The sequence below is a fragment of the Epargyreus clarus genome, unplaced genomic scaffold, assembly GCF_041222505.1.
Source record: "Epargyreus clarus isolate Ecla_fem2 unplaced genomic scaffold, WU_Ecla_fem_2.2 ptg000027l, whole genome shotgun sequence".
NCBI lineage: Eukaryota > Metazoa > Arthropoda > Insecta > Lepidoptera > Hesperiidae > Epargyreus > Epargyreus clarus.
Window position 1 is genome coordinate 4,219,604 of NW_027332234.1, and position 17,304 is coordinate 4,236,907.

General features: G+C 34.3%; 1 protein-coding gene across 1 annotated transcript in view; it reads left to right on the forward strand.

Annotated features, from left to right (window-relative positions):
* fz4 (frizzled 4) overlaps positions 1-17,304 on the forward strand; it is a 41,116-nt gene that overhangs the window by 1,657 nt on the left and 22,155 nt on the right. The window lies entirely within an intron of this gene.

Below are 17,304 nucleotides of genomic sequence, written 5' to 3' on the forward strand. Positions count from 1 at the left end.
CACATCTTAGGCCTCATCGAAGCTTACCATCAGGCGAGATCGAGGCCAAGCGCATGCCTATCAACTAATAAAAAAAAAAAAAGATATACTTTTGTCTACGAAATATTGAATTACAAAACCTCTCGCCCCTCAAAATAACTGTAATAGTAAATCATAATCAGAACTATGGTCATTGTTTCTAACCAAGTCAAGAGAGTTAACACAATACCTTATTTAAATATGAATAGAGTAAAGCGAGCTGGAACCTCGAATTTCTCCGACTGGCTACTGAACATGACTCTTTTTGTTTTCTCAACAATAAGTTACGCTTGGAAACAAATGTGAGGTTTTGTTCGGTCACCTACTTGGAAGATAGAACCATTATTCAAGCGAAAGAAATTTGGTTCAAGACCGCCTCTTGTGCTGTGCTTACAGATATGCTGGTAATTATGTTTCAGTTATAACTCACACCGAGAGAAAGAAAACTATCTGGTCATCTTAAAACAGCTTTACACAAATCAAACTCGTTTTAAGAATTACGGTCCATTTCCGAAAAGAACGTTAGAAAAGGTCGGACCATAAACTATAACGAATTGGGAACTAAAATAAACGAGGTCCAATAAATCACATAAGCGACTAGTCGGTACACCGTATACCAGTCAAAAAAGAATAACAAGAAACGTCGGATGCTCCTACATTTCTTGAATAATTTTAGAATACGTACACAATTTATTGGATATTTAAAAAAAACATTGTGTTTGACTTGTATTATAATGTAGTGATTGCTTCTAGAATAGTAAGGACTAAGTTGACACATATCTTGAAATGTAATAATGTGCCCGTCTGAAAAAGGCTGGTTTGTTCTTATGTGTGGTATATACGAACCATTTTGCACCTTTAGTAGAATACTGTTACAATGCTGTTGCAGAATCTGTGGTTTAATAGATACCGTTCTACAATATAAGTAGTTACCATATAAGTACCTGCAAGATTATGAAAACTTTATCTGCGACAGAAAAACCAGAGTTAATCGTCGCCGACAGAGTATTTATTATCTAACGATTTATTACGCTCAGCAATGATGAATGATAACGATCATTAAATTACTTAAATCCTATTATAATCGGATAATTAGGGACAATGACGTTTTATTTTTGTATCTGTGTAGTAATAACATCTATACATTCGCAATTCACATTGAAACAGAACACTACACAATTTTAAATACTCGAAAAATATTATTAAAGTTGTTTGTATACCATTAGGCATCTTCCTAATCCGTCTAAGTCTTAGACATAGATTAGTAGTCTTAGATTGTATTTTACTCATCCAAGATCCAAGTAGTTAAGTTTATGACATGAATGAAGTTTTCTGTAATGTCTTACAGCAAATAGGTGGCAGCCAGGACATTTATTAACACGAGAAAAATGATTTATTTTTATAAAAACGTGTAGTTTTAAAGCAGCTGTAGCTTCACTTTACAAAACGTTGACAGCGTACAGAAAAACAAGCAAGATGGATAAGTAAAAGACACCGTACATTCTGGCACGTAAGACGAGGAGTTAAAATGGGCGCGAACTGCACGCAAGTTTGTGAATCTGTGGTCGAAATGGCTGCCTTACAAGAACTTGCAGTGTTGCATTTCTACATAAATATTTGTTTAACTACGCGCGTACCAATAACTACGTTATAGGAGATCTTTTGTTTGAGAGACCCAAAGGAGAGTCCGTATTTTTTGTTAAGCTCTTTTTCGTAGAAGAATAATATTGACCATGCTGTATCTTGTTATTTTTAATATTGTCTAAAATGTATTAAATTTTGTATTGAAGGAAAATACCTGACTATAATACAGACTTAAAATATTTAAAGTTAAATTTCTGTACGTGACCAGTAAATAAATACCTTTTTTGGGAAGTCTATTAGAATGATAGTTATTTAACGTTCATAGGAAAACCAAAATGAACTTGTAACATGATACTAAATATCTCATAACGAACTATTTTTTATTGCCATGCCCCCCGGTGTCAGATGGAACATTTCCCGCATTCCACTGCTACCATCCCAGAAATGCGCGTCGCTTCTTACTCGCGAAATGAATGCCCTGATTATGATATTTATGGATCACGGCCCCCGATGATTTTTTTTTCTATACAGGGATCTAAATTCTAAATGTATAAACAAGAAAAATAATATATTCAAATTTAAACAGCATATTATTGCAAATTACTTCTACTTAATGTTACTCAGAACGCGATTTCGCTATGGAGAAGCGAAGTTAGTTAATTACAGCATAAAAATAAAGATATTTTAAAGAAAAATAAATGTTTACTTGTTACATTTACTTATTGTGATGCTTAAGCTGTTATGAAGTTGGAGTAAACTCTGACGAATCATACTTATTGTTGAAATAATAATTTGAGACTGTACCTAATAGGTATCATTTCATATGCTTTATTTTTGTAATGTGTAAACTTTTTCTTTGGCGTATTAATAGAATATTTTCAGAGTAGAGTTTACTTACTAATTAGTACAATTCATTGACGTTAGCTATATGAAATGATATTCTTAAACTTTTAGGTTTTTCTTAAAAAAAAAACAAAGGAATGAATTCATAGTAATGCTCACTTAGGTTACATAAGTGCCCATTGTTATTCTATTATGTAAATTACAATGACAATTCCCCTTGTGCCTTTTTATAACGAACTTTAAACGGGATATTCACTTGACATTTCAAGCAAATTGGTCTCTTAAGGCTCGATAATACAATACAATGGAATGGGTTTAATGAGTATTTCAAGAGCCCGTCAATCCAAATATGTTTTCATCAATAAGTCAATAAGATGTATTATTAAAAGATCTTATTAATTTTGATGTTTGAACCAAAGCGTTCTTATACTTATTGTATGCTTATGCTAATTCAATTTATTTTGAAAAAATAAGTTGCAATCAATTATTAAAGAGCAGCGTTTTAAGATATTTCATCAACGTTTTGCCTTTGTAGATTTTTAAAGGTATTATTATAAAGTTTAACGACCACAACGGTGAATCCTTATTATTCCATTCCATTTATTGCGATCAAACAACACCCAATTAAAGCCGGTGGGAGACATCGCGGAACTGTTTAAAACGACTTTATGGCAGACGTTATTAATTTCTTAGAAAGCCAGATTTTTTGAGAGGAACAGACTCGTTATGATAATTTCACGTAGATTTATGTTCGGTCGGTGTTCTTTGATAGTGTATCTGATGGGCCCTCGGACAGATATTAATGCGTGCTGTTGATAGTAATAATGCGTCTCGTTTATCTGTTCTTTGTATTTAAATCTCGCGGGCGTGTATCATATTTTTTAAAGTTGAAAACGTCGAACACGTGTACGCATTTCGTGTAATATTTTGACATGCGTTACTTGCCAAATTAATAGGATGACGAAAGAGGCTCTTACGCGAATATAAACAAATAATGTTTTTACATAAATAAACGTAATAAATGTAACATTGCAAATGTGTGATTTTCATTTCATCTAATGCAGTGTTTTTCAAAGTGTGAGTCACGACCCCTTGGGGCATCGCAAGGCCTCTATTAGAGGGATTGTGAAGTCACCGCTAACAATAAAAAAAAGTATAGAAATGTGACCTGGGTCGAATTAATTAAATAAATAAATGTTTAATGTAGATTTTATATTTGGTTAGTATTATAATAAAAAAACAACTCGAAACAGCGGAGCAAAGGCGGTCGTCTCAGTCACTTCCACATAGTCATGCCACGAGAAAGATTGAAAAACACTGATCTAATGCAATGCACATTGTAATCGTAAACAATTTTGTAATACTAACCTGTTCAACCATTAACAATAGCCACTTACAGCGTATAAGTGCAATCAATTATCGCATATTGGAACATGAAAGACGCCGGTTTAATTGTTTACCGTGAACCCGCGGGGTTGGTTCACTGAGCCTCTGTTTCTAAACTAGCACCATTAACATAATAACAGATCAGAACTAGTTAGTGCGCGCATATTGTGGTCGCTTCGTAATGAGAAACGTCAAATTGGTTTTGTATTCATGCGCCGAGGTCCATTCGAGTTCCGTGCGCTGATGGAACGTGAGCCGTGGTTTTGTTGCGCTATGTGTACACTGTTTAACTTGTGATCGAAAAAGCGTTTGCCATATTGTTTTTTTAAACTTTACTTTGCAAATATATTTCAAGTAGGTTATAATTATTTCAAGTAGGTATATATCATTTTATTCCAATAATGACCCATAAGTATATTGTTACAAATGTAGGGCTGTAATTTGACTGTTTAATTAATAAACATTTTTTCTAACTTTTTTTACCATTTTTTTGTTGCATTAATGTAGTTTGACGAGTGTAAAATAAGGTTTTCTTTAAAAATTAGTTCTCAGGTATTACATTGTGTAATTATGTGACCGTCACTGGATAGAACTAATATTCCTTTTTTAATGTTAATAACCTGCCGTACATTTTCTAAAACAATTCTCTCTTTCCCAAGTTATTATTTTGAACGCAGCTTTACTCTACACATAATCGTTTTAGCTTAGAGAATTTAAATCTGTTTTGTTCCATTGCTCTATACTTAAATAACAGTAATTTTATTTTTATTTAACGCAACGCGTTGTAACGGATCTGGCTATAAAGAATAAGTATCGTTCCAGCTGGAGGTAGGTAGTGGTGAGATAAAAACGTTGAAACTGAATTTATATCCTTGTTGATACTTACAAAAGCTCGCCTTGCCGCGTTTAAATTGCCAATTACTGGGGAAAAAGTTGTAGGGGACTTTTGTTATGTTGATTTTGTTTCCTTTTGTATTATATTTAAATGCTATTGTATCGAACATTCCTGAGGTCTTCTGTCCACGAGACCATAAGGGAAATATCATCAATGTCATGAATTTTATTTATGGTACTAGAGTTTGATATCGTGGACTCTACATTCTGTTGGGTGTTTTAGAAATATTTTGTGTAACGGCCATTTTTGAGTAAAATAGCAGCTCTAACTGGAAATAAAATCAAGCTTTTTTTACTAAGGTAGAAATAGATAGGAGTAATAAAAGTGCAATCAAACCTTAAGGATTGGGTAAAGGTATAACAGAAATTCAAAATAGTATAACACCATCTCGTCGTCAGAAATCGCTACAACTGTTAAAGTCATCACTATCTGAGTGATCAAAACCATTAAAATCCCACAATGCCTATGAACCTTACACAGAAATATCATCAACTAAGAAACTAATGAACAATAAACCTCTCAATTTATGAAAAACTCAAGCAATTTCCACTATCTCGCCGGTCCCGAGTACAATCGGGGCCGGTTCATAATTTCTTGTTTATTTTAAGTTTTCTTGCCGCCGATGTAATCTTAACACGGACTCCGCCTCGGAGCTCGTTAACAGGGGTGCTGCGTCGTGTTACATTATCGATAAAGGAAGGTTAAAGAAAAAAGGATTGGTTATTGTAAAACATAAGAACGACGAGATACAGAGTATTTACGTAAATTCTTTATTTAGCTTGAATAATAATATATAAAAATTAAATACAATAATATGGTTGTTAGGTATTGAACAACAAATGGTGCTCGCCTATGCCCGATATTTCGGTATCTTTCCCTTCCTAAAGATATTCTATTCTAAAGGTACTCTCAGTTTCTTTTCGTTCTTGATTTGGCAATAACGAAATCAGATATTTTACTTATTTACAAATCTGTGATAAATTAACGGTATTTAGTCATCATCAGTCACCAAGAGCAGTTAAATTAGTAGAGCAGTAAATTCTTAAGTGTCATGAACAATAAATTGCAACACTAATTAGTAACGACAAAGTTCCAAACTTCGTCGATAGAATTCCAAGTGTGTCGCAACACTATCGCCGAAGATTCGAATCCCACTGCGCCCGTAATTGGGATGCTAATCAGATGCTGAACTGCCTCCATCCTTTTCTCTCTCGTGGTGATAATCTTTCCTCTCGCTCAGGGCCGCGCTGCACCGAAGGCGGCGGGGTCTTCAATCATCTGGAAATAGGCAGCGCCGCTTCCCCCGGGCTCGGTATACGTAATCACTGTAGTTTGCACTGGCAGAATAATTTTCGTTTTTAACAACCAACCCACCAGTGTACCAGTGACGAGACCGATTACCTTTTATTGTTTTAAAAACAAAACACGGATGAGAAAGTTGAGCAATGTTTGTGATTTTTAGCAATGATGAGCTTTAGCTCGAGGCTATGCCCTTTTTAATATGATTTTCAATATTTATGACGCAAAAAATAATTTCAGACAAAAAGTTGTATTTCTGAGAAGTCTTTCTGAATGTCTTAGTTTAAGATCAAATCGGCTAATCGTTTTCGTAATTAGCCAATACGGTCACCAAAAAACGTATTTTTTATAAAATAAATTAAAATCCTCAAATGATGTACCTTAGCACTTAAAGAAAGGTCTTCAGAAAATAGGATATTTTAACTTCTGTTATGAATGCAGCGCATGTATACCACGAAACACGATACTAGAAAACAGCGGGTAGTGCACGGTCATGCAACATGGTATGTTTGCTTGCTCTTGCTACAATACAAAGGCGCCGAGAGAGGATTCTGCATATCTCGGCGGAGATCGGCGCGGGCGCAGTCGCGATCGTATCGACCGGCCCTCATTATTGGAACGCGCTTTGTTGCGCCCAAATAGTATACGGAGAAATGGAAAATGCAGTGAATAAAAGATAATGGATGCGATACGAAAATGTGGTAGAGTAATTCTTTATGATAAGGAATATTGTGGAGTGTAATAAGAAACGCCCGCGTGCCATATAGCCATCTTATAAGCGTCTTTCAGTCTTTGTATCGTCCAAAGAGAATTAATAAAAATATTCATTAGCTTCATTTAAATACAATAATATCTTATTGAACGGACAAAATTGTAATGATAATTAGAAAAGTGTGGAAATATTTTATGTGTTTTTATTTGGGCTAGCTACACGCCGTCCACAGGAACTGTGGAAGAATCAGTATTCGATAATGAACTTCGTTCCAGAAAGACTGTCTTCACATTTTCTTATACATATAATTCTACCCTACAATAAACCCCTACTAAAATGCCTAATATTTAACGTAGAATACCTTTAAATTTCGTCTATATTGCAAAACCTATCGTCCTACATTGTTCAGCTCGACTACATCGGCGAATCAATTTCAATGTGAAGTTCTCTCTATACCTCCAGTCAGTATAACCATCCTTTCCTTTTCTAAACCTTGTTAAGGCATCTCATAAATAGCCTACAATCTGGCAGCGGCCTGTAAGCCGCTCGTTAGCCGATGCACGGCGGCGATACAGGAACACGACCGCGTTCCGGTTTACGATGCTATCACCTCCATTGTTGCTGGTACTCCCAACGCTAGAATTCCGATATCCCTTTCTTTAATTTCCCTCCCATCTCGTGTTTATTGTTTTTCTTTAATGATACCTGTTTGAGATATATAAACCCAAGATAAAGTCGGCTTTAACCTTTATTAGTGTCTCAATAATGATGATTTCTACATAACATCTTCTAACCTAACCAATTCCTGTGAACACCAAATAAGTATTACTATTTTTAAAACTTTATAAAATTTGATTTTTTCTTTCTTTCGTGTCTATTTGAAGTTTCATTGAATTAATTAATTTTTAATACATTAATTAATTTTTAATACATTTGTGTGGACAGAAATAATTTAAAACTAGAATCATCATTTCTGTAAATTGACTTACGAGTATATTCTATCTTTTTAGTAAAGTACTGTTTAAGTACGCAAGCTTATTTGTGTTTTAAGATGTTAAATAAAGTAAAACTTTCTTTCCTTTCGACGATCTCGTGTATTGTTTTGATAAAGTCGCGACATTGCTGATTGTTATGGCGCCCGCGTCTCGAGTTACTTTAACTGACTCGTGAGTTTTATATTAGAGTACTTTGTACTTTATTAGTAAAATATAGATAAAATATAATAGGTATCTGCTACAATATATGTATGTTTTTATTAGTATTTCTGTTTACATGTTGACATGCCCTGTTCAGTCTCTTTAGGACACAAGATTCAAAAATCTTACGAGCTCGATTGTTATATACAAAAATCCTATAAAAACTTATATAATCTAGTTTAAGCTTTATGTTTTCAGTCTATTAAACGTCGAAAGAGTCGAGTAGGTACTTAAATTCGTTAATAATGCTAATTCTCAAATTTTAATACAATATTTACAAAATGATTAATGATACTAATATTTTAAACCACAATTTGTCTATAAACTTCGTCTTAATCGTTAAATTATGGACGTTTTATACTTTCTTATATTATTTTTAAGAAACCGGGTTTATCTTATGCTTGTTTTTAACAAGCCACTGTAAAATATTAAAAATCTTTACGATCCATCTAAATAAGCGTCCATAACAATATTTAACGGGCAAGTCTGAATATGTTCAACTAAGAACGAGTAGTTTTTTGTTTTTATTCTCATAGGTGGTTATTGCTTATTATATGTGCGTCGTTTCTGTATAATTTTGCCTGTCCGTCGGTGGGTGGGCTCCGCTTTTCGAAATACCACCTCGTTTGTTGGTTTTCGATGATGGATAGCCATGTAATTAAGGATTATTATCTTTAGAACCGCCCGTTGCATGAAACATAACTTGACAGGAATTTTAAAATTGCCTCGATTCCTTAGTTCGCTATGGTAATAAGCTCGGCAGCATTCAACGGTAATTGGAAACCAATTGACCTTTTCAATTATCTGTACAGTGATCTGATCGAGCGTTGCTGATTGAATATGGCGCTTTGTATTGTTCGAGAAAATGTTCTATATAGAATGTTTATTTTAAAAATTATTTCAGTCTGAGAAATAGTTTTTTGAAGATATCGCTTTTAATAAAAGTTTTTCTTCAAAAGAGGACATTAATAAGAATAATTTACTTTAAACTTAGGTACAAAGATTTCTAAATTCAGTTTAATACATTTAATTACATATAACCAAATATTTTCGACATTGCTTACAAAAGAAGTTAATGTTATTATTTACATTTTAAAGATAATGGTACCTGATTTAAACCTTCACCTGAGTAGTACAAGTAATAAACAATGTCGTGTATGTTGGACGTGATGCACAATGCAGGCTGGCCGCTGACTCCACGGAGCTCTTATCGGAACAGCGCTTACTTACTCAGCACACACTCTTCAGTTTGTAGGCTGACCACGATTTCTTCTAATAATTGCTAAGTACGAATCGAACGCGGTACTAACATTTTTTTCATTTTTAGAATTTAATTATCTATTATTGTGGCAGCAGAAGAACACACATTGTGAAAATTTAAAGTGTGTATCATTACAATTCAATTGACAAACCGAGAACGCCGTAAAATAGAAAGTTTCTTGCGTGCCCCAAAGTATTTTTTCCGTATTTATTGTTACAGCAGCCATAGTAATTCACAGTATATAAAATTCAAGTGTCTATCCATTACAGTTAAAGAGATACAGCTCTGTGATAGACGGACAGACAGAGAGCGGAAGCTTAGTAGGTAGCAGAGTCTTAACTTTTAGGTATGGAACCCTAAAAAAGATAACGAATAGCGTCTATCTTACTTTATTTATTTTACATAATATCTATATGTATAGAGATAAAAAATGTTGTCCTGTACAGGTATGAAATAGTATGAATGTGCGGTCTCCCAAATAACTTAGCGGAACCCTAAGAACGAATTAAGTATGTCTATTTAATTTGGTTTTGCATGACATATAGAGATAAAAAATGTCCTGTACAGGTATGACAGTACGGTCCCAATAGCACGCAGCGGATGCGTACGCGGCTGTTTAGCGCCTACTCGTCCAAACGAGGCACCGCCGTTGTTTTAAAAGCTTCACAGCTCATTTTCACACTCGGCCTCCACTACCAGCTATCGTACGTTTCCGCTCCGTGTACACGAACGTGTTTAAGTGGACGTCCAATTGTTGTTTATGTGACCGTCGGTTAAGTGGCGTTAGAAATGTTCAGAGATAAAGATTTGGAAATTCGAATTTGGTCGTTGTTCTTGGTGATAGAATGTTAAACGAGGTTCCGTGACTCCGAAACAAACACTTTCGTCTTTCTGAATACATTTTCTTTGATGAATGAAATGTGGTAACAAAGACAGTCACTATAAAGTTTTCTATATTTCCATTAACCTTTAAGACCAGCCTTTGCCATACACATAAAAAGAGACAAACAAGTCTTAAAATACTTTTCTCTGTTCTGAACTTTGGTAGCGAACGAGTATTACTATGCAATAATTCGCAGCTTTATCTGAGAAACTTAGTCCAAAAATATTCAAAAATGTGGATAAGCTACTTTTTCTGCGGATGCTCTCCTAATTTCTCAATATCGAAATACAAGAGACTCACGGAGAGCAAGATAAAATAAAATAATCCGTCAAAACTTTCTAAACTCTCTTGTTTCAAGTCTTTGTCGCGTCTCCGAGACCGCTTTTGTTCCCAAAAAGTAATCTTTTGCCGAAATCTTTTGTGCGTACAATTCATTTTGGAGGGATACGAAAACGTAAAATGTTGCGACGTTCGCCTGAATAAATTGGGATTGTGGGTCGGCAGGAGCAGGTAGGCTTTTTTGCCCCAACCGTTGCATTGGCGGTGAAAAAAGCCCAAAATTTATTGTTGCCGGCTGTTTTTGAAATTCGAAACAGTAGTTACGGTGTAAGCTACGTTCGTTTCAAATGCGATTCGATTTGCATCGTGATAGCGTTTGGACGTGATGCAGGTGTTTTTGTTTCAGTTACAATAGCACTTGATAAGCTTCTTCTCTTAGCTATAAACAACAAAATTAAATGTCTATGTTATAGTGTTGCCTATGGCATAGACAATTAGACATATTTTTTGGACAGAGATCTCTTTAATTATGTAAATATATTTATTTCATAATACGAGTATACAATTAGAGACATAACATTTCTGGATTCCACTTTTTCCATTATTGAACTTGTGTGTTTAGTATTTTGCTATAGTAAATTGTTATTTTTACTCATAATATGCTATGGAAAATGTGAGCCAACTTAGTAATCTGAGATTCCAGATTAATCGAGCAAAACAGCCCTTAAACATGTAACCTAAACCACTCATTACAGCAATAATCATATTTGAAAACCGACAATATTTAAAACGCGTGTTGCACAAAATTTCTTCCAGAAACATAGCTTCCGTTTAATAACAACGAGCCAAGGATAGCGGCGTCCTAAACAAACAATGATTTCCATTAATGTCCGACGGACAGACGGACGGCGCGGCATATATATTTATTGATTTATTGATCGTAGCCAGAAATCCCGCCGTAATTTAAACACGAAAACGAACCGCCCGAATGTTTTTGATGCGTCGAACAGAAAAATATTTGGACAGGTTTACGATATGACGTTTTATAATTCTTGCGTCTGTGTACAAATAAACAGTTAATATTAAATTCATCCATAAATATAAACACATGTGGTAGACTTACAATTAAACTAAGTTCTAAATAAAAGGTCAAATTTTATTGATTTTGAAAATGGATTAAAAACCTTGCATCCAGGTTTCAATGCTGGCTGTATCTACGGCACTTTAAAATTTAAAAAATATCAATGGAAGCTTAGGCGCGGAAAAAAACCGAGCAAAAATATGGATGTTGCTAGTTAAGTAGGCGTTACTTTTTACTTTCGTGTTATGTGATATCGATATTTATTAACTTTGAAGATCAAATTGTCAGCAGTATATTGAGGCTTTGAAAAATATTCTTATACGTTTTCGTTATGACGTTGTACACCCAAAACTATGCGTATATAAATATACTGAAAATAAAACTAAGTAAAATAGTTATTTAAGTTTTCATACACCAGATAATTTTAAACGAGCATTTCTTAACCCTGAGTATTGATTTTTGGATTTATTTGAATTATTTTAAATATTTTCTATCCTAAAACTTTCGAAATATATCTATCAAAATCTTTAAGCATTTATTTCGATTTCATATTTTACAGTAAGATTAAGTTAGTATAACCAATTTTTACGGAGTAGCTACTCCATGCATCCTATGTCCACACAGAATCTACGCTTCCCGCTAAGCAGATGCACATGCGCCCCGGGATTCCACTATCTATCCTTTTATTACTATCTCCCTCTCTTTCCCTCGTCAAACTTACCGATTAGTGAATAAGGGACAACAAATCAAGTTCTACAAATTATTTTATTGCTGTGAGATATTTTTATATGTCGTGTCTTACGATCTTAGATACGACTTGTAACAAGAAACTGTTTATTCGTTTGTTATAAATGCCTTAAGAAGATTTATCTCATTTCTTTTTCTGTACACGCGACTATTTTAAAGGAATTTCAGACAAAAATAGATCTGAGAGGAAGAATTTTAATTAGTCGTAATTTTTAAAATGTCACAAATGTTTTTTTTTTATATAGAATACGTATTAAGACAGTTTGCCTGGGTAATAAAAATAGTAGATATGTACAACAGATAATAATATTCTATCCATCGATTTAAGATTTTTAATGATTCTATGATACATGAATTTACGCATAATTAACGATTTTAAATATAGTCAAAAGTAATAGACATTAAGAGGTTCAAAATTATAAATTTAAAAATAGAACTGGTTAATAAATCATTATTTTAGTTTAAGCTTAACGTTTATTCCAAATGGCGAGTAACAATTATTATAATTACCTCGCCGACTGTAATTGATTGATCGATGGAGTAACGAGCTGATATGATAATTGGGACCAGTTGCATGAAAGCGTAGGTAATAGATTTTTTTCCGATTCCATACCGTGACTAAAAACCGTTTCTATTCCTATATCACATTATATCGATACGGTAGATATGGTTAGTCGTTATATCAAAACTAACGATACCAAATGGCTTAAAGCAAAATTACTATTTTCATTATGCGACTCTTTTCGACTTTTACCACTCGCGGAGGTGAAAATAAGAAAACTAATGAAATTGAATATTGTGTCTAAACGAAGGCGTTTGTCGGTCGCAACTTGACATTGGTAACAAGCAGTGATCTTATATATAAAACCATTGTATATTATTATATCGGTTATGTAACCGTTTTTCAAATAAAACTGATAATACCATTATGTTACAGTAATAGTATATCAGTTTTTAACTTTTAACTCGACGCTGCCTACAATTTAAAACAAAGCTCTGACCGGTTTCGTATCGCTAAGAATAACCAAGTTGTATGTAAAACAAAGGCTGTATTCGGTTCATAAATTTTAATATAACGAGATCGTTTACATAGACTGTGATGCGCCGGCGCATTCGCCCCGCACTATTAGCATTTCATACTTTTATTTTTTTGTTACCCAATTTAGTCTTGATAGGGCAATATAAAAACTTAGGGTTACCATATAAGACATAATAAACTGTTTTTAAATAATCTATAAATAATGTATTTTTACATGCCAAACCCTTTAGTTTAGTGCTCTTACAGTAAATAAATACGTATGTAGTTACTTTAACAACAGCGCAAAAAGTAAATATTCCCCACCTGACGCTTCAACTTGCGATATTTAATTAAATTAAGTAAGGTAGCTGCTATGTATTTAATTATGTACAAAGTACAAAAATGTAATTTTTAATTAAATTAAAACATGATTACATTATAGACAAGGATAAGAATGATTAACGGAGTGACGTCACCCCTTAGTATTCCGTTATGGAATCTACCAATAGTTTTAGCTTTTAGATGCATATCTTTATGGAGAATTGTACGCTTAAGTCATACAATAATTCAGATAATAATAGTTATCAAGACCAATTGACCAACTGAGTAGCTTGTAGTACCTACTAGTAGTCTAGTAAGGTTGAGTATATTTCTTAGTTCTTCTGGTTCTTACACGTTTACACTTTGATTGATTAATGTAAGTCAAAAAAGGAAATGAAGAAACATTATGGGGTAGTACTACTGTATTTAATATGTAGATGTAGATATATTTTGAAGGTGGTGGAACCCTTTGTGGTTCGAATCCGGCAGCACCACCGCCACCTATTTCTGCCTAATAACAGCAGTGTTAGGCGCTACTGTGTTCTGTTTTGAACGATGTGGTAAGGGACACATACTTTTCTGAGGCGTTCCAGCTTAGTCTTCAGGGGTAGCGGCGCATCTGTGGCAGACCTCAGGTAGAAATATCTAATCCAATCTGGAGTTGATTACAGATGTCAATGCGCGGCAGTAGCCACTTACCATCAGGTGGACTGCATGCTGGTCTTCTACTCCTATATTATAAAAAAATGTATTTACTAACACAAAAAATATTATTACTCAAAATTTAAAATGTACAGTTTCGCGGCGAGAGAAAACAAAATAATAAAATAACCGTTGAATGTAAAATTGATTTAAATATACTATTGTTCTAAAGTTAAACCGGTGTTGAAAATAGGTAGTTTATCACACAGACGGGCTGTGTCTAACGTGTTAATCGTGTGAAGAACGCGTAAAATCTGATGCCCATAGCGAATGGTTATGCGAACTGCCTTTACTTACCTACTTGAACTCTAAATCGGTTATTGAACATCGATGTATCGATAATGATGCCTTATTATTTACCTACATATATCATAATTGTTTTTAAGTAGAGTCCGCGTAAAACTGCTAGTCCGCTCTAAATATAGAAATGAATCGCGTCGCCATAGCAAATTATATGACTACACATGCGCGCAACAACTTCAGAGCGGACTAGCAGTTTGGCGCGGACTATACAGAAGTGATACTTCTTCTCTGACACAGAAGCATAATCTATAAAGGAGACAGATGATATAAAAAATAAAGGTTGCTCACAACCGGTGTATTATATATTAATATTGGTATCTAGCTATATCAAAAATATGTTTAATCATAACTTGTCCTAATAGAGAATGCAATTTATGTATTACATTTTGTATGATAGAATTTGTAGTGCGCGCACAAATTGTAGAGAACGAGTGCAAAGCGAATTGAAATGCCATAAATTAAATGTATACATTTATTGACGCAAGTTATACTTTTGTTTCGCAATTAACAAAGCTACACGGAGTTGTATTCTGTAATTATTATTATTTAATTATTCCATTTGTACCTACGGAAGAACAAAATATAATTATTGTATAATTTAATATGCGTGGGTATAGCTGGCTGTTTTGAATAATTTTGCAATTACTCAAATTAATTTGTAGTTTTCGACAATTATTTTGTTATCTGTGCTAGTTTATCATTCCCGCGTAATAATTTCCGGCTCGTTAGCAACGCTCCTGTACATTCACTTGATGGGTATCTATTTCATACTGACAGATAGCCGTAAAAATGATAAAACTTATCAGTTATACGTTATTAATTTATTTTGATATATCATACTGATATCATACAGATTTTCATTCCATTGTTGGGGAACCGTTTCTGACCTACTGGGCACGCTACTTTTTGGGTAAGAATGGTTTAGGTTAGGACATAGTCCGTTGGATTAGCTAAGTGCAAATGGACATACCAGCCTATCCTTATTTTTTAGCTATCAGTTAAGAAGGTTTCTGAAAGTAATTTCTTACACACATAACTTGCTAATTAAAGGTGTTTACATATTGGAGATGATCTAGAAAATGTATTATAATACCTAATAATTTGTTGTTCTTTAACAGTAAGGAGACAGTTTTTTTTTGTTCTACAGTTGTCTCATAATTTCAAGATTCTTTCTCAAGAAAACTATTATTTGAAATGGGTTTACAACCTTTACTCTCAGACTGACAAGCTCATAAATTCGTTGCAAATATAAAGTAGTTACTTGACCCTTGCAAACTTATTGCCCCGACCACTCATCTTTGAATAAAATATGACGGTCATATTGTTTCTAAACACTCAGCTGTAGGAAAGGCGGCAACTTTGAACTGTATTTTGCATTCCGCGGCGGCATCATCAAAGCTGTAATCACGCCCGCCAATGCTGTCTATAACGATCAGAAAGTTTGTACCTACTGAGTGGGTTTTAAAATGCTGCATAGTAACAAATTACAAGATGTTTTTGAAGGTGGTAGCAGCCTTGACGGTTCGACTCCAGAGGGATTAAAAACAAACATCTATTCCCTACTCAACCTTAGAATAACAGTGTAAACGCTGCTGTATTCTGGGTTGAAGGATGTTGTAAGGAACACTTGCACGAGATAGTCCAACTTAGGTAGTCCTCAGGGATAGCGACGTGAAGTGAAGGGGCCCAACCCCTATCTGGGGTTGATTAGATTCATTAGATGTCCACGGGCGCTAGTGGTCATTTACGGACGGAAGGACATCCTGGCTTGCCTCTTAAATTTCATCAATAAAGATCCAAATCGTGAAGGTTTAGTTAGAACTTGTCATGCATTTAACATTGTGTTTAAACTAAGAAATTGAATCAGAAAGCATGTAGACCAATGCTACATAGTAAACCTCAAGAAGCGGTTCAAACACTAGTCGGAAATAGGCGGTACCGCCGCGAACCACACTTAAACCTCGGGACATAAAGCGCTCTGTTATCGGCCCATCATTTTTTCTCGTATCGTTTTTCATCTACAAGGTAACGAGGTGCGTCGTAATAAGGTTTGACGTGAATAGACGGCGCGGCGTGTCAGTGGCGACTGGCTGGATCATGTTTACTGTAAAATAACCCCAGACACAAACGAATTTATGCTCCGGTTACAAATCACGTGGTTTTATTATCACTGCTTCCTTTCATTATTTTGGCTGCGGGTCGATTACCCGTATCACGTAGATTAGGGAAGTGCGTATTAAAGAAAGTATTTTAGAAGTTACTCTTTAATAGCAAAGGTTATATAATTCAGTATTTATCGAATATTTGGCGGTGCTAAATTTAAATAAATAGTACATTACAATACGAGGACGAAAAATTTTTTTCTGACAAGTGTGAGTTTGCAGGCCGAGCCGCAGGCGAGGACTGCAATCACACGAGTCAGAAAAACATTTTTCGTCCGCGTGTTGTATAAAATTTTATATTACGGGGTCGGAAATGGGGGTTTTGCGCACGCGAAGCGTGCGTAAAACGTCCATTTACGCACGCCGTGATATAAACGTTATTAAAATGTATTTTTACGCATAAGAATATCATGTTTATTACATTAACATAAAAATAATTCTAACAGATTTACCTACTATTTACTCATAACTAAAAAAATATTGAATATTGAATTTAAAAAATATTGCCCGGATTGATTATATACCTACTTGATGTGAGTATAATCAAAGTTGCCACATGAAAAAACTACTCAGGTAACAACTTCATAATTTTTTGATATAAACTATTTTATAAA